Raw genomic sequence first — 25,734 nt, 5'->3', positions numbered from 1 at the left:
GCTGACTCAATAGGGGAAGAGCAGGTGGGAGTACGGAGTAAGATGTATGTAAACATATATGTGACAGACTGATTGGATTTGTAAACGTTCACTTGAAGCTTAATAAAAGTTAATACAAAAAAAACACAAGGGGCTGGCAAATAAAAAGTTAACTAATATTTTGAAAGAGTGGCTAAATTAAGTACCTTCAGGCAGCTGAAATAGCTCAGTTAGGAGAGCAATAGACTGAAGATACAGAGGTCCGTGTTTCAATCCTGGGTTTAGCAGTTGTGTCTAATTTTCCAGAATTACTATAATCTTCTTATAGAATGGTTGCATCTCAAGTCTCTGGGATTCTGTTAGAACTGAGTAGAGTCCAGTAAAATCTGCAAAAGCTGAAATCTGTGTAAGGTGGAAAACTGTCAGAGAAGGAAAACTAAAATATTTTCCATTAAAAGGAGTATAATAAAGGGGTAAGACTCTATACTGTCAAAAGCAGAAAACTCGTGAGACGTGGAAAAACATGGCAAACCTGCTGAATGTGGCTCTCACAGGTTTCACTGTACAGCCATCTAACAGAGAACTATGTTTAAAAAAGTCACACTAATATCCATATCATCTTTCAATAACAGTTTTTACTGATTTTCCCAACTTCAATCAAGTTGTATACATACATATTTCTATCATCCTCTCCTTTATTCACATATTCCTGAGGTCTGCCATGAAATGTTAATCAACATTTTGCATGTTTTATTTTCCCTATGTTTAACTCATCTAACAGATAGCAATTTGTTTTAAAATAATAATAGCAATGATATATTGGTAGATTAGACCTTAAGGGTAAGTGAAATGTATGACAGCAATGTCATAAGTGATGGGAGGGAAGATTTCATAATACTCTGTTATAAGGTATTTATACTACTGGTGAAGTGATATAGTGTTATTTGGAAGTGGACTTAGTTGTAGAGGTATATTGCAAATGCTAGGATAAGAAAATGCTCAATTAAACTAGAGAAGGCAAAAGAAAGAAAGAGACAGAGAAGCAAATAACAAGGGCAATGAATAGATAGTGGTTGCCAATATGGTAGATATTAATTAAATATACAGATAGCACTTTAAATGCAAGTAGTTTATATGTATTTTTAGTCTGGGTGTTCTAGAGGAGCAAAACCAGTGAAATGTATCTATAAACGTATAGAGAGATTTATTTCAAGGAAATAGCTCATGAAATTCTGGGGGCTGGAAAGTTCCAAATTCATGGATCTGGCAGCAGGCTGAAGTTCTCTGCTGCCTCATGGGCTTGGAGGGGCTGGTGAATCCAAGATCTCTAGGTCAGGTGGCAGGCTAGAGACGTCTGCAGGTTTATGTCCCAAGAATCAGAAGTTGGGGGTTGAGAAGAGTGCAGGGTCAAGACAGAGTGAGCTTTGGCAGAACATCCTTTTCTATACTAGAGACAGACCACATCCCCAAGGAAATTTTACTTTCAACTGATTGATCGGTTACATCTGATCACGAAACGGAAGGTGATTACATTATGGAAGAGCACATGCCAAACCACTGAGAATCATGGCCTAGCCAAGTTGACACATAACATTAAGCATTACAATACCAATCAAAAGGCTGACTAAAAGAGTGGATTAAAAAAAAAAAAGATCCACTACGTGTTGTTTTCAAGAAACTCACTTTATTTTATTTTTTAATTTTTATTGTGCTTTAAGTGAAAGTTTGCAAATCAATTTGGGCTGTCATACAAAAATTCATAAACACCTTGCTATATACTCTTAATTGCTCTCCCCCTAATGAGACAGCACACTCCTTCCTTCCACTCTCTTTTCGTGTCCATTCTGCCAGCTTCTGACCCCTTCTGCTCTTTCATCTCCCCTCCAGACAGGAGATGTCAACATAGTCTCATGTGCCTACTTGAGCCAAGGATGCTCATTCTTCCTCAGTATCATTTTCTATGCCATTGTCCAGTCCAATTTCTGTCTGAAAAGTTGGCTTTGGGAATGGTTCCTGTCTTGGGCTAACAGAAGGTCTGGGGACCATGACTTTTGGGGTCCTTCTATTCTCAGTCAGACCATTAAGTCTGGTCTTTTTATGAGAATTTGGGGTCTGCATCCCACTGGTCTCCTGCTCCCTCAGGGGTTCTATGTTGTGTTCCCCGTCAGGGCAGTCATCGGTTGTAGCTGGGCACCATCTAGTTCTTCTGGTCTCAGGCTAATGTAGTCTCTCCTTTATGTGGCCCTTTCTGCCTCTTGGGCTCATAATTACCTTGTGTCTTTGGTGTTCTTCATTCTCCTTTGCTCCTGGTGGTTTGAGACCGATTGATGCATCTTAGATGGTCACTTGCTAGCCTTTAAGACCCCAGACGCCACTCTCCAAAGTGGGATGCAGAAAGTTAATAGATTTTATTATGCCAATTGACTTAGATGTCCCCTGAAACCATGGTCCCCAAACCCCTGCCCCTGCTACGCTGGCCTTCAAAGTGTTCAGGTTATTCAGGAAACTTCTTTGCTTTTGGTTTAGTCCAGTTGTGCTGACCTCTCATGTATTGTGTGTTGTTTTTCCCTTCACCTAAAATAGTTCTTATCTACTATCTAATTAATGAAAACCTCCCTCCCCCCTCCCCCTCTCATAATCAAAGAATATTCTCTTCTCTGTTTAAACTATTTCTTGAGTTTTTTATAGTAATGGTCTTATACAATATTTGTTCTTTCACAACTGACTCATTTCACTCAGCATAATCAAGAAACCCACTTTAAATATAAAGACACAGAGATTAAAGTAAAAAGATGGAGAAAGATATATCAGGTGTTATGGATTGAATTGTGTCCACCAAAAATGTGTGTCAACTTGACTAGGCCATGATTTTCAATACTGAGTGACTGTCCACCATTTTGTCATCTGAAGTGATTTTCCTATGCGTTGTAAATCCTGCTTTTATGATGTTAACGAGATGGGATTAGTGGCAGTTATGTTAATGAGGCGGGACTCAATTTATAAGATTAGGTTGTGTTTTAAGTCTATCTCTTTTGAGATATAAAAGAGAAAAGTAAGCACAAAGACACAGGGACCTCATACCACCATGAATTGAGAGCCAGGAGAACAGTGCATTCTTTGAAATGGGGGGCGGGGGGTCCCTGCAATGAGGAGCTCCTCACCCAGGGAAGACTGATGACAAGGATCTTCCCCCAGAGCCAACAGAAATAGAAAGCCTTCCCCTGGAGCTGGCACCCTGAATTCTGACTTCTAGCTTCCCAGTCTATGAGAAAATAAATTTATTTTTGTTAAACCATTCACTGGTGGTATTTCTGTTATATCCAAAAACTCAGAACTAGATAATTAAGACACCATGATGACACTAATCAAAAGAATGTTGGAGTTGCTGTATTAATTTCAGACAAGTCAGTTTTCAGGGCAAGGAACATTATCAAAAGTACAGAAGGACATTGGGTAACGATTAAGGGGTCAGTTCTCCAAGAAGACATAACAATCCTGAATGTGTATGCACCAAATAACAGAGCATCAAAACATATGAGGTGAAACTCATATCTGATACCACTTGTCTTCAAGTTGTATTCTGCAACACATGGGTTGTCATGAGTCAGAGTCAACTCCATGGCAACTGCTGCTGGTAGTGAATCTAAGATATACAATAAATTCTTAAAACACACAATAAAAAACACAAGCAACCCAATTAAAAAGTGGGTAAAATATTTGAACAGACACCTCAGCAAAGGAGATATACAGATGACATCTGCCATTAAAAAAATACACCAACCAGTTGCCCCATAAGTAGACTTGTGCTTCATAGCGTTTTTAATGAAGTAGATTCCCAGGTCTTTCTTCTGAGGCACCCCTACCCTTTGCCATCGAGTCGATTCCAACTCATAATGACCCTATAGGACAGAGAGTACTCCCTCACAGGGTTTCTGAAGAGTGTCTGGTGGATTCAAACTCCCAGCTATTGGTCAGCTGTTGATGGTTTTAAACCACCAGTCTTTCAGTTAATAGCCAAACACTTCACTATTTGTAACAGCCAGGAACTCCTATATGACACTGTTGTTATTAGTTGTTGTTAGGTTCCATTGAGTCAGTTCCTACTCATAGTGACCCTATGTGCAACAGAAAGAAACACTCCCTGGACCTGTGCCACCCTCATAATCATTGTTACGCCTCAGCCCATAGTTGCAGACACTGTGTCAATCCGTCTTATTGCAAGTCTTTCTCTCTTTCACTGGCCCTCTGCTTTATCAAGCATGATGTCTGTCATGGATTGAATAATGTCCCCCCAAAATGTGTGCATCAACTTGGTTAGACCATGATTCCCATCACTGTCTGGTTGTCCTTCATTCTGTGATTGCAATTTTACGTTAAGAGGCTTAGGATGGGATTGTAACACCACCCTTACTCAGGTCACCTCCCTGATCCAGTGTAAAGGAAGTTTCCCTGGGGTGTGGCCTGCACCACCTTTCATCTCTCAAGAGATAAAAGGAAAGGGAAGCTAGCAGAGAGTTGGGGACCTCATACCACCAAGAAAACAGCACCAGGAGCAAAGTGCATCCTGTGCCTGAGAGTCTCCTTGACCAGGGAAAGATTGAGGACAAAGACCTTCCCCTAGAGCTCACAGAGAGAGAAAGCCTTCCCCTGGAGCTGATGCCCTAAATTTGGACTTCTAGCCTACTAGACTGTGAGAAAATAAATTTTGCTTTGTTAAGAGCATCCACTTGCGGTATTTCTGTTATAGCAGCACTGGATAACTAAGACAGAATTTGTCTTTCTCTAGGGACTGGTCACTCCTGATAACATGTCCAAAGTACATGAAATGAAGTCTTGCCGTCTTTGCTTCTAAGGAGCATTCTGGCTGTACTTCTTCCAAGACAGATTTATTCATTCTTCTGGCAGTCAATGGTATCTTCAATATTCTTCGCCAACACCGTAATTCAAAGGTGTCAATTCTTCTTCAGTCTTCCTTATTCATTGTCCAGCTTTAGCATGCATATGAAAAAAAAAAAATCCTGTGGAGCATGTCTACTCTGACCTATAGGGCCACTGTCAGTCAGAATCCACTCGACTGCAACAGGTTTAATCTTTATGGAAGCCAACTGCCACATCTTTCTTCCCTAGAGTGGCTGGCAAGTTCCAATCACCGACCTTTTGGTTAGAAGCTGAGCACTTAGCACTGTGCCACCACAGCTCCTTTCAGGATGTCACCAGGGCCATGTTTTTGCAGAGGTTCTAGGGAAAGGCCCATTTTGTCTCCTCCAGGTTTTGGTAGCCCCAGGTATTCTTGGCTTAAGCCTGCAGCATAACTCCATGGCCATTTTCCTCTGTGTCTCTGTGTCTTTTCTCCTATTTTATAAGGATATCACTCAAGAGATTAGAGCCCACCCTAATCAAGTATGAGGTTGTGTTAATTTAACTGGTAACCTCTTCAAAGACCCTATCTCCAAACAAGATCACATTCACAGATACTGGGGGTTAGAACTTCAATGTATCTTTTCGGGGGACACAAATGAGTCCAACACACAGATGTACGTATATACCATAGATTATTCAATCAACCTCAGTTAATTGACACGTGGGTGATTTTGTCTTTTTCTATTATAAATTTTAAACAGATGAGCCACATTACTGTTTCATTTTGTATTTTTACCCACGTGTTTGGAATTGATTGCTAACAAAGGGTTTCCTGGATGGGAGGATAAATGCAAATAACATTTTGCTAGCTACAGCTGTGCACATTCTGAATCTGTGCATATCTCACACCAGAAGCTCAATAAATATTTTTTGGAGAAAAAGAACTGGCATAACTTAATACAAAAACTTACATGAAGAGTTATTTAGGGCATTTCACTTTTCCTTTGGAAGTGGGAATTCTGCAGCTACAACTGCTTGGGATTAATAGAATCAGAATTTAGAGTACAGTAAGCACAGTAAGGAAACCCTGGTGGTGTAGTGGTTAAGAGCCACAGCTGCTAACCAAAATATAGGTAGAATCCACCAGGTGCTACTTGGAAACCATATGGGACAGTTCTACTCTGTCCTACAGGGTCGCTATAAGTCGGAATTGACTCTATGGCAGTGGATTTGGTATTTTTTGGAAGCACGGTAGAGAATTTAGGGATAGCTGGGGATAGAGATAGAGAGGAAAGCCTGGTGGGTAGTGGTTACGAGCTACAGCTGCTAACCAAAAGGTGGTCAGTTGGAATCCACCAGGCACTCCTCGGAAACCCTACGTGGCAGTTCAACTCTGTCGTATGAGGTCGCTGTGAGTCGGAATTGACTCGATGGCAACCGATTTGGGTTTTTGCTTTGGGGTTAGAAAGGAGATTGGTTTGCAGTGCAGCGGAAAAAGTCAAGGCCCTACTGGGATTTGAACCCAGGATCTCCTGTTTACAAGACAGGCGCTTTAACCAACTAAGCCATAGAGCCCATACAGGCACGTGGGTTAGGACTGGTTCTGTCGTCTCGGATTAGTTGAAATGTTCTTGCTACAAAGTGCACAGGATCAAATGCAGTTTACAGTGAGAAAACGGGCAAACTCCAAGAAGAGGCTTTTCCTACTCATATGTACTGTAGAACTAATAAAGCAGGAAAAGATTCGGGCAGCTGCAGTATCTGGGCCAATAATTCTTTATTTAGTGCAACGATAAAACTCAGTAACTAAGTCGAGGCTGCCCAGTCGTTCTAAAAGGGATAAAGTTTTCTAAAAACAACCTTTGCTGTTACTATGCCTCATCTTATGTAACTTAGATTCTTTTTTAGAATTCCCCAAAGGAGGATCTCTAACAAAGGAACTCCACTGAGAGACTCAGACCACCTGTTTTCACATTACTCGGACTCATAGCAAGCAGTGGTTTAGAGGGGAGGGAACCGGAGAGAACAACGCCAAGTCGAGCACTGTAATGACTCTGATCACGCTAGAGGTGTAGAGCCTCTTGGGGGAAAGGGGGAGACGAAGTGAGGTCGGCTGGCCACACGGAGTCCCCGAATCCGGGCACAGTCCTCCTAAGGTGAAGAGCTTTGTGGCTCCAGCGAAATCCCGCTGTGCCCCCTATTCACTCAAGACTGGTTTCTAGCTGGGTAGGTCATCGACTCACAAAGAAAGTAACCTCTTCTCGTCTCTAACCCGGCCCTTGCACCCTGCGGCCACCCCAGATATCCCCCTTCCCCCACCTCTCGTCGCATTCCTCCCTTCCGGGGTTGCTCAGAGGGCTGGGCCCCCTGGCTGTGAAGCTGAACGCAGCTCTGCCCGGCGGAGAAGGTCCCGCGTGGGACTGTAGAGGGGCCGTGGGAATCGGGATGAGGCAGCAGGTATGACACGCTAGGACTGAAATGACTGATGGGGTGAGGAAGAGGCTGGGCAGGGGAGGGGAGACCCAGGGACCCCGCCCAGATCGCGTTGGTAAGATGAAAGCAGCCAGAAGCGTCATCTCAGGGCACCGGGAAGACGCTCAGGCATGATTCAAAAGCGAAAGGATCCCTGCTCTGAGGTTTAGGAATCAAGGCCATCAGCACAGTCAGTGAAAGTGGAAGATCTGTTGCACAAGGAAACTCTCAGGCACGCACACGTATACACACAACACACACACACCACCCAGACTCGATTTCCAGGTGGGTGGGGCGGGGGCTCCTCTGTTCGCTGGTTGTGGACATAAAGAATAACTTTCCGCTGCGCATCCCTGACCCCCAGACTCAACTGGTAAGAGACTTCGCCTGGTCACTGCCCTGAAGCCGCGTCCTCCCTTGCGTGTGCGTCTGCGTGTGTGTGTGTTTTTAATAATTTTCTCAAGATTTTTTTTTTCTCTTTTAGAGCTTACTGGATTTTATTCTTTGGCAGTCTTCAGACTTTATGATATTTGGGTATCATGAAGAGATAGCAAAGGAGGTAAACTTAGGTCTCCAGTGTCCCTACTTGACGAATCAAAAACCAAACTCATTGCCGCCGAAAAAGTGTACAAGTCTCATCCCTGAGACTTCCGGCAACATTCCTAGCCCCTCCAGTTCCTCCTTGCACAGGCAAACACAGTTTCTTGGGTATCCTCTTGTGGATGATACCTGCTCCACTTTTTTATGAAAATAAGGATATTCCAAACACATTCCACTGCATCTTAGTTTTTCATTTCATATATGTTGTAGTGATTTCCAAATCAATACAGAAAGAGCTTCTTGCTCCTTTCCTAAAAAGGAAAAAACAAAACAAAAAAAACCTCACCAGTGTTGAGTTGATTAAGACGCATATTGACCCTACAGAGCAGAGTAGAACTGCCCTGTAGGGTTTCCAAGCATTGGCTGGTGGATTTCAACTGCTGACAATTTTTAGTTAGCAGCCAAACTCTTAACTGCTGTGCCACCAGGAACCCCTTCTTTGCTTGGCAGCATAGAATTCCACAGCATGGATATATCATAATATATAACTGCCCATACAAACAATGCCGCACTAAGTAATACTGGGTATCTGACGTTTCAAATGGTGTGAATACTTTGCATACATGCAAATGCTGAAGCAGTGTATTTGACATGCAGTGGTGATTCTGATTGATCTTAGCTAATAAACATTCCCACCAGCATGCCACAATGGTCTGGTTTGTCATACTGTTGCAACCACTTTTTATTATAATGAAATAATGACAATAACAGTAGTAACAAACCCATTGTCTTCTAGTCGATTCTGACTCATGGTGAGTCCATGTGTTACAGAATAGAACTGCTCCACAGGGTTTTCTTGGTTGTAATCTTCACAGAGGCAGATTGCAAGGCCTTTCTTCCACAGTCATTTTTCCCACATGTTTTAAATCCTACTCTCAGGCAGTAATCAACCAGGCAAGACTAGATTATGTTAAAGAGGATTAGGGTGGAATACAAAACCCTTACTGAGGTCACAGCCCTCATGGGATGTAAGGGGGGTTTCCCTGGAGTGTGGCCTGCATAATGTTTTATCTTACAAGAGATAAAAGAAGAGAGAAGCAAGCAGAGAGATGAGAACCTCAAACTACCAAGAAAGAAGGCCTGGCAGCACATCCTTTACACCCCAGGTGCCTGAGTAGAGAAGCTCCTAGACTGGGGGAAGATTGATAACAAAGACCTTCTTCCAGAGCCTGCAGAGAAGAAAGGCCTTCCTGGGAACTGGCACCCTGAATTCAGACTTCTATCCTCCTAGAATGTGAGAGAATAAATTTCTGTTTGTTAAAGCCAACCACTTGTGGTATTTCTGCTGTAGCAGAACTAGATAACTAAGATAGGTGGCAACTCAAGTCAGTAGAAATGGGTGAATTATTGATACATGATGTTAGGCTATCTGGGTGGCCATCTAGGAAAATAAAAGCTTACTTCAATATATCACCTGTAATAATCAAATTCAAAGAGATATAAAATTTGGAAGTAAAAAAATGAAAAATAAAACCGAATATAATTACTGGAAATGCCAAGGCAGAAAGTTTACATAACTTTGGGGGTAGAAAACCAATTTTTTACACAAAACTTAGAAACAATGAAAATTTGACATAATTCACTATATTAAAAAAATTCTACCTGCACACACTTCCATTCTCTTAAAAAAAAAAAGAGACAAAACAACAACCAAAAATGAAAACAAACAAAAAAATACGTAAGCATAGTAGAAAAAAAAAAGAACAAACTATGCAGAAAATATTTGTTATTTTCCTAACATGTAATATGCAACAGAGTAGGTTTGAAAAGTACGAAATGTGGGAAACAGTAATAGATTTCTATTGGCTTATCTGTCCCTGGGTGGTGCAGTTTATTGCCTGGGCTGGTAACTGGAAGATTGGAAGTTGGAGTCCACCCATAGGCATCTCAGAAGAAAAGCCTGGTAACTACTTCTGAAAAATCAGCCACCGAAAACCCTAGGGAGCACAGTTCTACTCTGACACACAGGGAGTCTCCATGAGTCACAGTTGACTCCATGGCAACTGGTTATTGGCTAGTTTATGCAAATAGTATTCCTTGCAGGTAACCCCAGAATATAGTTGCCTGGGTAGGCAGAATCCTGGGCAGGTGGAACGCGGAGGGGAGGTGGTGGAAGGGAAAGATTTTCACTGTGTATAAACCGTTATGTTTTTGTAATTTAGAAATATGTGAGTTATGTTTATTTTAATATAAACATTTTTTAATCTGTCCCTTGGACATGAAAGGCTGTCCTGAGATATAAAGGTTAGACAGAAATGATTGTAGTATAATTTTTATAACAACACTGTAATTGATCTTAGCCTATTATTACAGAGATAAATACATTCCTTATATTATCTATAGCCTCTGTTCTGGTATATAGACTCAGGGAGCTACCCCAACTGAGAAAACAGAGCTGGCAACAGTATTGAACACACATCCCCAGAGAGACTAGAGCCTCAATCCAGAGGCCTTAGACCACAGGGCTACATTACCCCACATGCCCTGCATTTTAAATTCTGATGTTTTCAAGGAAACAATGTTTCCCAACACAGTTATTCTTTTCCTAGAACAGTTCCACAATCTAGCTGTCCAAAACACTGATTAATAACAACTAAAATTTATTAAGAACTTATTATATGCCATGAACTGTCCTTACATTAACTGTCATTCAGTCCTCCTAACTGCCTTAAAAGACAGGTACTTTTACTATGATCTCCGTTTTCCTGATGGAGAATATGAGGTACGGAGATGATAAGTAACTTGCTGGATGTCACCCAACCTTGATGTTTAAGCCACTAGAGGAAAACTATACTCTGTTGTATATTTATTTACTGAAGGGTAAAATCCTGAAATGATTTTGTCCAAGAAGTCATAGCAAGAGCAAACTTGTGTATGAGGTAGCACCAATTCCTTTTGGGGCATAAAAAGCCAAGACCAGTTGCCTCCAAGAGGATTCCGAGTCATAGCGACCCTACAGCACAGAGTAGAACTGACCCACAGGGCTTCCAAAGAGCGACTGGTGGGTTTCAGCTACCGATCCTTGGGTTAGCAGCCGAACTCTCAACCACTGTGCTACCAGGGCTCCCGTGGTAGTGTATAAACAACACCAACAAAAAAACCAAACCCGTTGCCATGGAGTCAATTGCAACTCCTAAACACCCTATAGGACAGGGTAGAACTGCCCCCACAGAGTTTCCAAGGAGCACCTAGTGACTTCAAACCACAGACCTTTTTTAACTCTCAGCGGTAGCACTTAACCTCTACACTACAAGGGTTTCCATAGCGGTGTATGATATATAAAATCCTAATTTTTTCTGAAATTTCACTGACACTTGAAATCATTCCAATTGAGATGTTTTCTACTAGGCATTTGGAGATATGTCTTCTTAGCTCAATAGGCAGTGTGTCAGTCTCATAATCTAAAGGTTGTGAGTTTGAGCCTCAGAGAGAGCACAGAATATATACATATATATAGACTCTTCTACATACACTCTCTTGAAAAAGAAACATGTTTGTAGGGAAAATGATATTATTGATCATGTTTTTGATGTGATTATAAGTGGGGCTGTATTATCTGTGACTTTTAACACTCTGCCAAGGCATACTTCAAGAGCTTTATCAATTTCCTTTGGTAGCAAGACAGTTTTTCAATACACTCAATACAGTTTTCAATACAGTGTTTTTCAATACATTCAGTACAATCTAATACCAAATTCTGAATTAGTTCCGTATTACTAATGTAGCAAATTACCACAAATGTAATGGCTTAGAAGACATAATTTGTCCTCTTACAGTTCTGGAGGTCAGCAGTCTGAAATGAGTTCTATGGGACTAATCTCATTTCCTTTTCTGACTCTGGCACTCCTGTCTCCCTCTTATAATGACCTTGTGATTACATAGGGTCCACCCAGGAAAAAATTCCACTGCAATGTACTTCATGTAATCAAATCTGCGAAGTCCCTTTTACCATGTAACATAACACACTCAGAGGCTTTGCATATTAGGACACGGGTGTATTGCGGGCTGGGGGGGGCATTATTACACCTACGACAGGCTGTCCTCTTGTCTCCAAAGGCTCATATCTGTCCCACATGCAAAAATATCCACTTCTTCCCAACATCCCCCAAATCTCAACCCATTACAGCATCAACTCAAAGACCAAAATTCTCATCTAAATCTCATCAGCTTAACGTTCCTTATCATCTAAACCCTCTAAACTAGGTATGGGTGAGGCTCTGGGTATAATCCATCCTGAGATACAATTCTTCTCTATCTGTGAATCTGTGAAATTCAAAAACAAGTTCTCTGCTGCCCAAAATACAATGGTGGGACAGGCATAGGTTAACCGTTATAGACTCCAATTGAAGGGATGAAATTGAAATGAATAGAAGGAGTTACTGGTCCCAAGAAATGTCCAAATCTAGCTAGCCAAACAACATTAGGTTTCAAGGTCTGGAATTAATGCTCTGTGGTTTCTGGCTCTGCCTCTGGCTAGTGGCTCTGCAGTAGGAGTCACCCTCTCCAATTCATCCTTCCATTTCAAGAAGGGTAGCATGTGCTTTTACCAACTTCTACAGTCTGAAGTTGATCAAACATGCAATCAAGATGCATTGATAATTAATGGAGATTGGAATGCAAAAGTTGGAAACGAAGAAGGATCAGTAGTTGGAACATATAGCCTTGGTGATAGAAACAACCTCGGAGGTCACATAATATAGAATTTTGCAAGATCAACAATTTATTCATTGCAAATATCTTTTTCAACGATATAAACCATTACTATACACCTGAATTTCTTCAAATAGAATACACAGGAATTCAATCAACTGCAGAAGTGTAAAGAGATGATGGAAGTGCTCAATATCAAAAATCAGAACTAGGTCAGGGGCCGACTGCAGAAGAGTCCATCAATTACTCATATTTAAGTTCAAGTTGAAGGTGAAGGAAATTAAAACAAGTCCATGAGAGCCAAAGTACAACCTTGAGTATATCCCATCTGCATTTAGAGACCATCTCCAGAATGAGTTTGATGCATTGAACACTAATGACCAAAGAAGACCAGACAAGTTGTGGAATGACATCAAGGATATCATACATGAAGAAAGCACCAGACCCAAAGCAAGAGGTCATTAAAAAGACAGGAAAGAAAGACCAAAGCAGATTTAAGAAGAGACTCTGAAACTTGCTCTTGAACATAGAGTAGCTAAAGGGAATGGAAGAAATGATGAGTAAAAGCGCTGAGCAGAAGATTTGAAAGAGTGGGTCCAGAAGACAAAGTAAACTATTATAATAAAGTATTTCGAACTCCAGACTTGGAGTGAGGAAATGAAAAGGGAAGAACATTTTTGGCATTTATCAAGCTGAAAGAACTGAAGAAAAAAATTAAAGCCTTGAGTTGCAATATTGAAGGATGATATGGCATAGTGGTTAAGAGCTAGGGCTGCTAACCAAAAGGTCAGCAGTTTGAATCCACCAGGTGCTTCTTGGAAACTCTATGGGGCAGTTCTACTCTGTCCTATAGGGTCACTATGAGTTGGAATCGACTCAATGGCAGTGGATTTTTTTTGATTAGTATAGACAAAATATTGAATGATGCAGGAAGCAGCAAAAGAAGATGGAAGGAATACACAGAGTCACTGTACCAAAAAGAATTGGTTGATGTTCAACAGTTTCAAGAGGTAGCGTAAGACCAAGAACCTATGACGTTGAAGGAAGAAGTCTAAGCTGCACTGAAGGCAAAACCAAAAAAAGAAACCCATTGCCATTGAGTCAATTCTGACTCCTAGTGACCCTATAGAACAGAGTAGAACTGCCCCATAGGGTTTCCAAGAAGCGGGTGGTGGATTCAAGCTGTGGGCCTTTTGCTTAACAGCTGATCTCTTACTAAAGGCATTGGTGAAAAACAAAGCTGCAGAAATTGTTGGAATACCAATGGAGATGTTTAAACAAGTTGTTGCAATGCTGGAAGTTCACTCACCTATGCCAAGAAATTTGAAAGACAGCTACTTGGCCAACCAATTTGAAGAGATTCATATTTGCACCCATTTCAAAGGAAGGTGATTCAACAGGATGCAGAAATTATGGAACAATATCATTAATATCACGCGCAAGTAAAATTTTATGAAGATAATTAAAAAATGGTTCACAGTAGTACATTGACAGGAAGATGCCAGAAATTCAAGCCAGATTCAAAACAAGACATGTGATGAAGGATATCATTGCTGATGCCAGATGGATCTTGGCTGAAATGGGAGAATACCGGAAGATGTTTACCTGTGTTTAATTGACTATGCAAAGGCATTAGATTGTGTGGTTCATAACAAATTATGGATAACATTGTGAAGAATGAGGATTCCAAAACACTTGATTGTGCTTATGTGGAACCTGTACATAGATCAAGAGGCATTTGTTCCAACAGAAGGGAATACTGTGTGCTTTAAAATCAGGAAAAGTTTGTATGAGGGTTGTATCCTTACACCATACTCATGCAATCTGTATACTGGGCAAATAATCTGAAAAGCTGGACTATATGGAGAAGAACACAGCATCAGGTCTGGAGGAAGACTCGTTAACAACCTGCAGTATGCAAATGACACAACTTTGCTGAAAGTGAAGAGGACTTGAAGCACTTACTGATGAAGATCAAAGACTGTAACTTTCAGTGTGGATTACAGCTCCATACAAACAAAACAAAAATCCTCACAACTGGATCAATAAGCAACAACATGATAAATGGAGAAAATATTGAAATTGTTAAGGATTTCATTTTTCTTGAATCCCCAGTCAACACCCATGGAAGCAGCAGTCAAGAAATCAAAGACAATTGCTTTGGGTAAATGTGGTGCAAAGGACCTCTTTAAAGCGTTGAAAAGCAAAGATGTCACCTTGAAGAGTAAGGTATGCCTGACCCAAGCCATGGTGTCCCCAGTCGTAGTGATGCTTAATCTCAAGGCTGCTGGACCATCCTGCTTCTATGCTCAACACAGCTCTTACAATATCCATGGAAACTGGGAAATCCCTGCTACTGCAATTTCCTCATTTATTCTAGAGAGGCCAATTCTGAAAGATGAGGTGTCATCCAGACAGAGCATTTCTTTTTTATTTTCTGTTCTTTATTTTCAGTCATGCCTGAGGCCTGTTTTCAGATCACAACTCTCTGCCACATGCACTAGTTGTTTTTTGGCTTCTCTAACCCATTTACCCTTGTTTCACACATTTAAATTGGAGTTACAAGTAAGTAATATTAATTTTGCTTCCCTCTTTAGCTAGTAGAGTCCCTGGGTGGTGCAAACTGCTAACATGTTGGTCTGATAACTAAAGGATTGGAGGTTAGAGTCCACCCAGAAGCCCAGGGAAAAAAGGATGGGCCATCTACATCTGAAAAAAAAATTAGCCATTGTAAGCCCTACAGAGCATAATTGTACTCTGACACACACGGGGTCACGGTTCATCAGAATCAGCTCGAAAATAACTTTTTTTTTTTTAAATTGTACCAAATGACAGTAGAATATAACTACAGAAAGCAGACTTGACTAAGATTAATATTTTTTTTGAAATAAGAAATTATAAAAACAAACAATAATGTTTCCTCAGATTTATATATTCTCTTGGGTTCTAGGTGTCAAACCAATCTTGCTATATCTTTAGCTACAACACAGTTCTACTGTTTGAATATTAAGTGGCCAGTACCACATTCCACTCACCCAAACCCTGAAAATTTTTTTACTTTATTTAATAAAAGGAGTCCAATATCCTGGCACAGTCAAATTGATACAAAAATTTCTAATGCTCACAGACAGGTAAGAAACACAGTTTTTAGAATACACCAATCTGCAGGCCACAATTTGAACAGCATTAACGAAGAGACAGGATATACTAGAAGTGAGAAGATAGCCAAGGAAATCTTTCTTTCATCTTCTTTCTTTTTGTTTAAATTGAGGCTTAGTTCACAGAGTAAAATGCATATAACTTAATTATTCAGCATGATGAGTTATTACATATGTATACCTCATGTTACAAACATTCAGACCAAGAATTTTTCATCTCTCGGAACTTCCTTGACTTATCCCAATCAACTCTAATCTTCAGAATTCTGCCACCAATTTCCTGTGTTTTCAAATACTATTAATGGAATCATACGATATGTGTTCATTTGAGTATGGATTCTATCACTCAATATGTTTTTTATTAGATACATCCATATTGTTTCTAGTTCTTTTTTTATGGCTGTCATATTCCATTGTATTAATACTGTACATCACACTTCTTTCTTTAATTTGTTGTTTTGTACATATGATACAACTAATGCTGCTACAAACATTTTTATACAAATTTTTCAAGGGCAATAAGCATGTATCTTTCTTGGGTCTAAATATAGCAGTGGTGTTTCAGGTTATATATATGTATATTATTTTAGGCAATATTTCTAAATAGTGTACAAGTGTGGATGTGTCAGCTGACAGTCTCATCAGCAACATATGAAAGTCTCAGTTGTTCCATATCATCAGCAGCACTTGATATTTTCAATTCTTTTAAGCAATTTTGGTGAAAGGGATTATTATTTCATTGTGTTTCTAATTTGTGCTTTCCTTATACTTAATGATGTCCAACTGTTGCACCCACCAGACCAACAACAGGATTGGCTCTGAGAGGCACAAGTGGTTTTCACAAAAAAGGACAGTAAAAGCCATGTTGATCAGACAAGGCATTATTAGGGAACTTATATACAGAGGTTGACATGAAGGTTCTTGTGATGGACAGCAAAGCATCAAATGTCACCCAGGCAGTGGTCCATGCAGGGCAGTGTGAGGTGTGGGGTATATACCCTGTCCTTATGTGCAAGGACTGGTACAGGAGGACCATGAAAAAATATGTCTAATCTATGATGAATGGGATTGTTCTTGCACTAGTTAATGAGTTCAAGTTGATGTTACCATGAAGTCAGGTGTTTGGTGTGTTTTATCATTGTCCAGGTTAGTGTTCCGTCAGGTGTTCTGTTTTTTCCCCAAAGTCCTTTGCAGCAGGACACATCTTATATTGTTTGTGGCTCTCATACTAGTACCTTCTAAAATTGCATATTGGGCAATTCAGTAGACTCTTTTGTAAAGTACATGTTCAGTCTTTGCTCTTTCTGATTTTTTCCAGTCTTTTTATTATTGTTTTGTAGGATTTCCCCATATATTCCACATAAGGCTCATTTATCAAATATAATTATTGAAATATCTTCTCTTAGACTGTCAAACTGCCCCCCCCCCTTTTATTTTAAGAGAAGAGAGCTTGAAAACTTTGTAAGAAGAGACAAAAAGAAAGGGTGGAGAAAGAGAGGAGAAGTTGAAAATACAAAAGTTCCATCATAGATTTTTCCTGATCATTGTGAAAAAATTTCCTCATGTGGTTTACTGAGGACGGAATTTTGGAGAGGGCTTATGGGATGAAATGTCCTAGTAGAGGAAACATCGTTATTTGGTCTGCAATCCCCTTACATATTTCTTGGTGTAGCAGTGTAAGAGACTTCTAGCCTCCTAAACTGTGGGAGAATAAATTTCTCTTTGTTACAGCCATATATTTGTGGTATTTCTCTTATAGCAGCACTAGTTAGCTAAGACAACTGCACTCTGCCAAAGGTTGAAAACTTAGAAGACCAAGTAAAACAAGGCAATCTCATCAAGTTGTGGCTTTCATGCTTTCACTGTACACCCATTCAATAGAGAATTAAGTTACATTAATATCTACATCGTAATTCTGACTACAATTTTCACTGATTTTTTTCAATTCCAAGCTCTCAAGGAAATGGTTTATGCAGTTGTGGGGGCTGAAAAGTCCCAAATCCATGGGTCTGGCAGCAGGCTGATGATCTCTGCTGGCTCATGGTGTTGCAAGGTCAAAGTGAATCCAAAATCTGCAGGCCAGGTGGTAGAATGGGGAACCCTGCTGGCTCATGGGTTAGGAGGGGCTGGTGTATTCAAGAATTCTAGGTCAGGTGGCAGGCTAGACTTTTGCAGGCTTATGACCCACGAACCAGAGATTGGTGTTGATAAGAGTGCAGGGTGAAGACAGAGAGAGCTTTGCCAGAACATCCTTTTACATACCAAAGACAGACCACATCCCCAAAGAAATTCTTCATTCAGCTGATTTGTTGCTCACATCAGATCCCAAAATGGAAGGTAATTACATTATGGGAGAGCACATGACAAATCACTGAGAATTATAGCCTAGCTAAGTTAACACATAACATTAATCATTTTAATACCAATTAAAAGACAGAGATTATGAAAGTGTATTTAAAAAAAAAACTCAACTACATGTTGTTTAAAAGAAACCCACTTTTAATATAAAGACAATGATAGACTGAAATTAAAGAGATTGAAAAAGATATACTATGCTAACACTAATCAAAAGAAAGCTAGAGCTGCTATGTTAATTTCAGACAAGTCAGATTTCCGAACCAGGAAAAGTATAAAAAATAAAAAAGGGCATTACAGAATGATTAAGGGGTCAATTCTCCAAGACGACATAACAATCCTGAATGTGTATGCACCTAACAGCAGAGCATTAAAATATATGAGGGAAACTCATATCTGGTAAGGACTTGTGTCCAAGTTGCTCTCTGCAGCACATGGGGTCGTCATACGTTGCAGTCAACTCGATGGCAACTGCTGGTGGTGGTGGATCCAAGATACACAAAGAACTCTTAAAACTCAGTAATAGAAACAGAAAAAATCCAATTAAAAAGTGGGTAATATGTCTGAACAGATACCTCAGCAAAGAAGATACACAGATGACATGGCCATTAAAAACAACAACAACAGAGGGGGGCCAAGATGGCTGACTAGGTAGACGCTACCTCGGATCCCTCTTGCAAAAAGACTCGGAAAAACAAGTGAATCGATCACATACATGACAATCTACGAACCCTGAACAACAAACACAGATTTAAAGAGATGACCTGAGTGACAGAGACTGAGAATGAACAACTGCGGAGAAGCAGCGACTGTTTTCGGAGCCTGGAGCCAGCGTCCCATTCAGGTAACCTTGGCGCCGGGCTTAGGACTGGGCCCAGGGGAGCTGAACACAGCATCCTGTGACAGCGCAAACACGGGGCACAGCCCTACCCCCCTGAACTGACCTCAGGAGGGGGCCCAGCCAGTCAGCTCGGGCAGCGCAGCGACGTGGCTGGCGGGAGAAGTCACCGGGAGGCAGCGACTGGTTTTGGAGCCGGGAGTGCAGCGTCCCAGCCGGGGAACCTTGGCGCCGGGCTTTGGACTGGGCACAGGGAACCTGAACACGGCATCCTGTCAAGGCACATACAAGGGGCGCATCCCTACGCCCTGAACTGACCCCGGGAGGGGGCCCAGCCGGTCTGCGCGGGTGGCAGGAGGAGAAGTTCCCGGGAAGCAGCGACTGATTTTGGAGCCAGGAGTGCAGCCTCCCAGCCGGGGAACCTTGACGCTGGGCTTTGGACTGGCAGCGGAGGAACTGACCGCGGCATGAGCGGGCCACACCCTCGGGGGCAATCTCTACACAGCGAACACACATAGGCGACACGCCCCTTGGGGAATCTCAGATAAAATAGTCATCCCAAGCAAGATAAGCAACTTTGGCTATATTCCGGGATGCTACTCTCTCCTGTTTTTCTGAACCCTCCCCTCCCCTTCCCAGGCGGCTTCATTAACATTGGAATTTCCTGAGCCAGAGGGAGAACGACTCCAGCTCCGTGGCTTTTATTTTCCCTGTTTTTTTTTTTTTTTTTTTTGGTCTTTTCCTAACCCATTCTTCCAGCCTGAGAGAAGCAACCACAAAAAACCCAGGGACCAAAAATCCTTCCCTAATTGGACTAAAAACATGGAAGCAGCTCCAGCCAAGCATATATGATCCATATCTCGGGCTTTCATCCCTACAGGGAACAAGGTGGCAATTATAATGCAAAGGCATTTCTGATAGGGATCTGACTGCATTTTTTTTTTTTAGCAGAATTACTGGAAAAACAAGTTTCCCAGGTCTGATATCTCTGCTTATTCAACAGAGCCCTCACTGACCCACAACAGGTAACTGAGGGCTGAAGCTCCCCCCAGACCACTTAGCCTCTTGCCTTAGGGGTCTAAGGAGGGTGACACCTACCAATCTGTAGAGGTACTTGCATTGGGAGCCTAAGGTACAGCTGCAGAGCCCTCCCACCAAGGTGCTTTAGGAATAGAGACACGCCTACCTCACTGACACTTGGGGGAAGCCTGTCAGCATCCTGCTCCCCCAGAGTGTGAACCCCAGCTGGTAATAGAATCTGATGCACACAATTATCACCACTACTTCTCAAGGTGGATAGGTGTTAGGGTGCAGCACACATTTGATGACCCAAAATCAGATTCTACTCAAGAATAGTGAATAGACTCAGGCATATATATCTGGCAACAGCCCAAACCAGCTGGTAATAGGTCATAAGTAAGTCAAGGGCTACAACAATCAAGACAGCACAATCTAGTAGCCCATCAATGTATATTGAAAGAAAACAAAACAAGAAAAGACTCAGTGAGCAAATATAGAATAAATCACTACAATATCTTAGTGATGGCTCGGAGACAGCAGTCGATATCAAACCACATAAAGAAGCAGACCATGACAGCTTCTACAACCCCCCAAACAAAAGAATCAAAATCTTTCCCAAATGAAGATACAATCCTGGAATTATCAGATACAGAATATAAAAAACTAATTTACAGAATATAAAAAGCTAATTTACAGAATGCTTCAAGACATCAGGGATGACCTAAGATATGAAATAAAGCAAACTGCAGAAAAGGCCAAGGAACACACTGATAAAGCAGTTGAAGAACTCAAAAAGATTATTCAAGAACATAGTGGAAAAATTAATAAGTTGCAAGAATCCATAGAGAGACAGCATGTAGAAATCCAAAAGATTAACAATAAAACTACAGAATTAGACAACACAATAGGAAGTCAGAGGAGCAGACTTGAGCAATTAGAATGCAGAGTGGGAAATCTGGAGGACCATGGAATTAACACCAACATAGCTGAAAAAAAATCAGATAAAAGAATTTAAAAAAATTAACAAACCCTAAGAACCATGTGGGACTCTATCAAGAAGGATAACTTGCGTGTAATTGGAATCCCAGAACAGGGAGGGAGGACAGAAAACCCAGAGAGAATACTTGAAGATCTGCTGACAGAAAACTTCCCTGACATCATGAAAGACGAAAGGATATCTATCCAAGATGCTCATCGAACCCCATTTAAGACTGACCCAAAAAGAAAAACACCAGGACATATTATCATCAAACTTGCCAAAACCAAAGATAAAGAGAAAATTTTAAAAGCAGCCAGGGAGAAAAGAAAGGTTTCCTTCAAGGGAGAATCAATAAGAATAAGTTCAGACTACTCAGCAGAAACCATGCAGGCAAGAAGGCAATGGGATGACATATACAGAGCACTGAAGGAGAAAAACTGCCATCCAAGGATCATATATCCAGCAAAACTCTCTCTGAAATATGAAGGCGAAATTAAGATATTTACAGATAAACACAAACTTAGAGAATTTGCAAAAACCAAACCAAAGCTACAAGAAATACTAAAGGAAATTGTTTGGTCAGAAAACCAATAGTAGCAGATACCAGCACAACACAAGGTCACAGAACAGAACATCCTGATATCAACTCAAATAGGGAAATCACAAAAACAAATTAAGATCAATTAAAAAAAAATGCTCAAAACAGGGAATCATTGAAGTCAATATGTAAAAGATCACAATAATCAAAAAGAGGGACTAAATACAGGTGGCATAGAACTGCTATATGGAGAGGGATACAAGGCGATATAGGACAATACAAGTTAGGTTTTTACTTAGAAAAATAGGGGTAAATATTAAGGTAACCACAAAGAGGTATAACAACTCCATAACTCAAAATAAAAACCAAGAAAAACGTAATGACTCAGCAAACATAAAGTCAAATACTATGAAAATGAGGATCTCACAATTTACAAAGAAAAACGTCTCAGCACAAAAAAGTAAGTGGAAAAATAAAATTGTCAACAACACACTTAAAAAGGCATCAAAATGACAACACTAAACACTTACTTATCTATAATTACCCTGAATGTAAATGGACTAAATGTACCAATAAAGAGACAGAGAGTCTCAGACTGGATAAAGAAACACAATCCGTCTGTATGCTGCCTACAAGAGACACACCTTAGACTTAGAGACACAAACAAACTAAAACTCAAAGGATGGAAAAAATATATCAAGCAAACAATAAGCAAAAAAGAAGAGGAGTAGCAATATTAATTTCTGACAAAATAGACTTTAAACTTAAATCCACCACAAAGGATAAAGAAGGACACTACATAGTGATAAAAGGGACAATTGACCAGGAAGATATAACCATATTAAATATTTATGCACCCAATGACAGGGCTGCAAGATACATAAAGCAAATTTTAACAGAACTGAAAAGTGAGATAGACACCTCCACAATTATAGTAGGAGACTTCAACACACCACTTTCGGAGAAGGACAGGACATCCAGTAAGAAGCACAATAGAAACACGGAAGACCTACTTACAACAGTCAACCAACTGGACCTCATTGTCTTATACAGAACTCTCCACCCAACTGCTGCAAAATATACTTTTTTTTCTAGCGCACATGGAACATTCTCTAGAATAGACCATATATTAGGTCATAAAACAAACCTTTACAGAATCCAAAACATTGAAATATTACAAAGCATCTTCTCAGACCACAAGGCCATAAAAGTGGAAATCAATAACAGAAAAATTAGGGAAAAGAAATCAAATACTTGGAAACTGAACAATACCCTCCTGAAAAAAGACTGGGTTATAGAAGACATCAAGGAGGGAATAAGGAAATTCATAGAATGCAACGAGAATGAAAATACTTCCTATCAAAACCTCTGGGACACAGCAAAAGCAGTGCTCAGAGGCCAATTTATATCGATAAATGCACACATACAAAAAGAAGAAAGAGCCAGAAGCAGAGAACTGCCCCTACAAATTGAACAAATAGAAAGTGAGCAACAAAACAATCCACCAGGCACCAGAAGAAAACAAATAATAAAAATTAGAGCTGAACTAAATGAATTAGAGAACAGAAAAGCAATTGAAAGAATTAACAAAGCCAAAAGCTGGTTCTTCGAAAAAATTAACAAAATTGATAAACCATTGGCTAGACTGACTAAAGAAATACAGGAAAGGAAACAAATAACCTGAATAAGAAACGAGAAGGGCCACATCACAACGGACCCAACTGAAATTAAAAGAACCATATCAGATTATTACGAAAAATTGTACTCTAACAAATTTGCAAACCTAGAAGGAATGGATGAATTCCTGGAAAAACTCTACCTACCTAAACTAACCCATTCAGAAGTAGAACAACTAAATAGACCCATAACAAAAAAAAAAGAGATTGAAACGGTAATCAAAAAACTCCCAACAAAAAAAAGCCCTGGCCTGGATGGCTATACTTCAGAGTTCTGCCAACTTTCAGAGAAGAGTTAACAGCACTACTACTAAAGGTATTTCAAAGCATAGAAATGACGGAATACTACCTACCTCATTCTATGAAGCCACCATCTCCCTGATACCAAAACCAGGTAAAGACATTACAATAAAAGAAAATTACAGACCTATATCCCTCATGAACATAGATGCAAAAATCCTCAACAAAATTCTAGCCAATAGAATTCAACAACATATCAAAAAAATAATTCACCACGACCAAGTGGGATTTATACCAGGTATGCAAGGCTGGTTTAATATTAGAAAAACCATTAATGTAATCCACCATATAAATAAAACAAAAGACAAAAACCACATGATCTTATCAATTGATGCAGAAAAGGCATTTGACAAAGTCCAACACCCATTTATGATAAAAACTCTCACCAAAATAGGAATTGAAGGAAAATTCCTCAACATAATAAAGGGCATTTTTTTATACAAAGCCAACAGCCAACATCACTCTAAATGGAGAGAGCCTGAAAGCATTTCCTTTGAGAACGGGAACCAGACAAGGATGCCCTTTATCACCGCTCTTATTCAACATTGTGCTAGAAGTCCTAGCCAGAGGAAATAGGCTAGACAAAGAAATAAAGGGCATCCGGATTGGCAAGGAGGAAGTAAAATTATCTCTATTTGCAGATGACATGATCTTATACACAGAAAACCCTAAGGAATCCTCCAGAAAACTACTGAAACTAATAGAAGAGTTTGACAGAGTCTCAGGTTATAAGATAAACATACAAAAATCACTTGGATTCCTCTACATCAACAAAAAGAACATCAAAGAGGAAATCACCAAATCAATACCATTCACAGTAGCCCCCAAGAAGATAAAATACTTAGGAAAAAATCTTAGCAAAGATGAAAAAGACCTATACGAAGAAAATTAAAAAGCACTACCACAAGAAATTCAAAAGGACATACTTAAGTGGAAAAACATACCTTGCTCCTGGATAGGAAGACTTAAAATAGTAAAAATGTCTATTCTACCAAAAACCATCTATACATACAATGCACTTCCGATCCAAATTCCAATGTCATTTTTTAATGTGATGGAGAAACAAATCACCAACTTCATATGGAAGGGAAAGAAGCCTCGGATAAGTAAAGCATTACTGAAAAAGAAGAAGAAAGTGGGAGGCCTCACTCTACCTGATTTCAGAACCTATTATACAGCCACAGTAGTCAAAACAGCCTGGTACTGGTACAACAGCAGACACATAGAATAGTGGACCAGAATTGAGAACCCAGATATAAATCCATGCACATATGAGCAGCTGATATTTGACAAAGGCCCAGTGTCAGTTAATTGGGGAAAAGATAGTCTTTTTAACAAATGGTGCTGGCATAACTGGATATCCATTTGCAAAAAAATGAAACAGGACCCATACCTCACACCATGCACAAAAACTAACTCCAAGTGGATCAAAGACCTAAACATAAAGACTAAAACGATAAAGATCATGGAAGAAAAAATAGGGACAACCTTAGGAGCCCTAATGCAAGGCATAAACAAAATACAAAACATTACCAAAAATGATGAAGAGAAACCAGATAACTGGGAGCTCCTAAAAATCAAACACCTATGCTCATCTAAAGACTTCACCAAAAGAGTAAAAAGACCACCTACAGACTGGGAAAGAATTTTCAGCTATGACATCTCCGACCAGTGCCTGATCTCTAAAATCTACATGATTCTGTCAAAACTCAAGCACAAAAAGACAAACAACCCAATCAAGAAGTGGGCAAAGGATATGAACACACACTTCACTAAAGAACATATTCAGGCAGCTAACAGATACATGAGAAAATGCTCTCAGTCATTAGCCATTAGAGAAATGCAAATTATAACTATGATGAGATTCCATCTCACTCCAACAAGGCTGGCATTAATCCAAAAAACACAAAATAATAAATGTTGGAGAGGCTGCGGAGAGATTGGAACTCTTATATACTGCTGGTGGGAATGTAAAATGGTACAACCACTTTGGAAATCTATCTGGCGTTACCTTAAACAGTTAGATATAGAACTACCATACAACCCAGAAATCCCACTCCTCGGAATATACCCTAGAGATACAAGAGCCTTCACACAAACAGATATATGCACACCCATGTTTATTGCAGCTCTGTTTACAATAGCAAAAAGCTGGAAGCAACCAAGGTGTCCATCAACGGATGAATGGGTAAATAAATTGTGGTATATTCACACAATGGAATACTACGCATCGATAAAGAACAGTGACGAATCTCTGAAACATTTCATAACATGGAGGAACCTGGAAGGCATTATGCTGAGCAAAATTA

At 40.1% G+C, this 25,734-nt stretch overlaps 1 non-coding gene across 1 annotated transcript; it reads right to left on the bottom strand.

The window, feature by feature from the left end:
- Window positions 1-6,340: 6,340 nt before the first annotated feature.
- On the bottom strand, window positions 6,341-6,414 carry TRNAT-UGU (transfer RNA threonine (anticodon UGU)). The gene has a single exon. It is a non-coding gene; the product is annotated as a tRNA-Thr (tRNA).
- Window positions 6,415-25,734: the final 19,320 nt, after the last annotated feature.

Source organism: Elephas maximus, chromosome 1 (assembly GCF_024166365.1).
Source record: "Elephas maximus indicus isolate mEleMax1 chromosome 1, mEleMax1 primary haplotype, whole genome shotgun sequence".
NCBI classification, from domain to species: Eukaryota; Metazoa; Chordata; class Mammalia; order Proboscidea; family Elephantidae; genus Elephas; species Elephas maximus.
The sequence above is the reverse complement of the archived record's forward strand: the minus strand, read 5'-3'. Positions and strand labels throughout refer to the sequence as shown.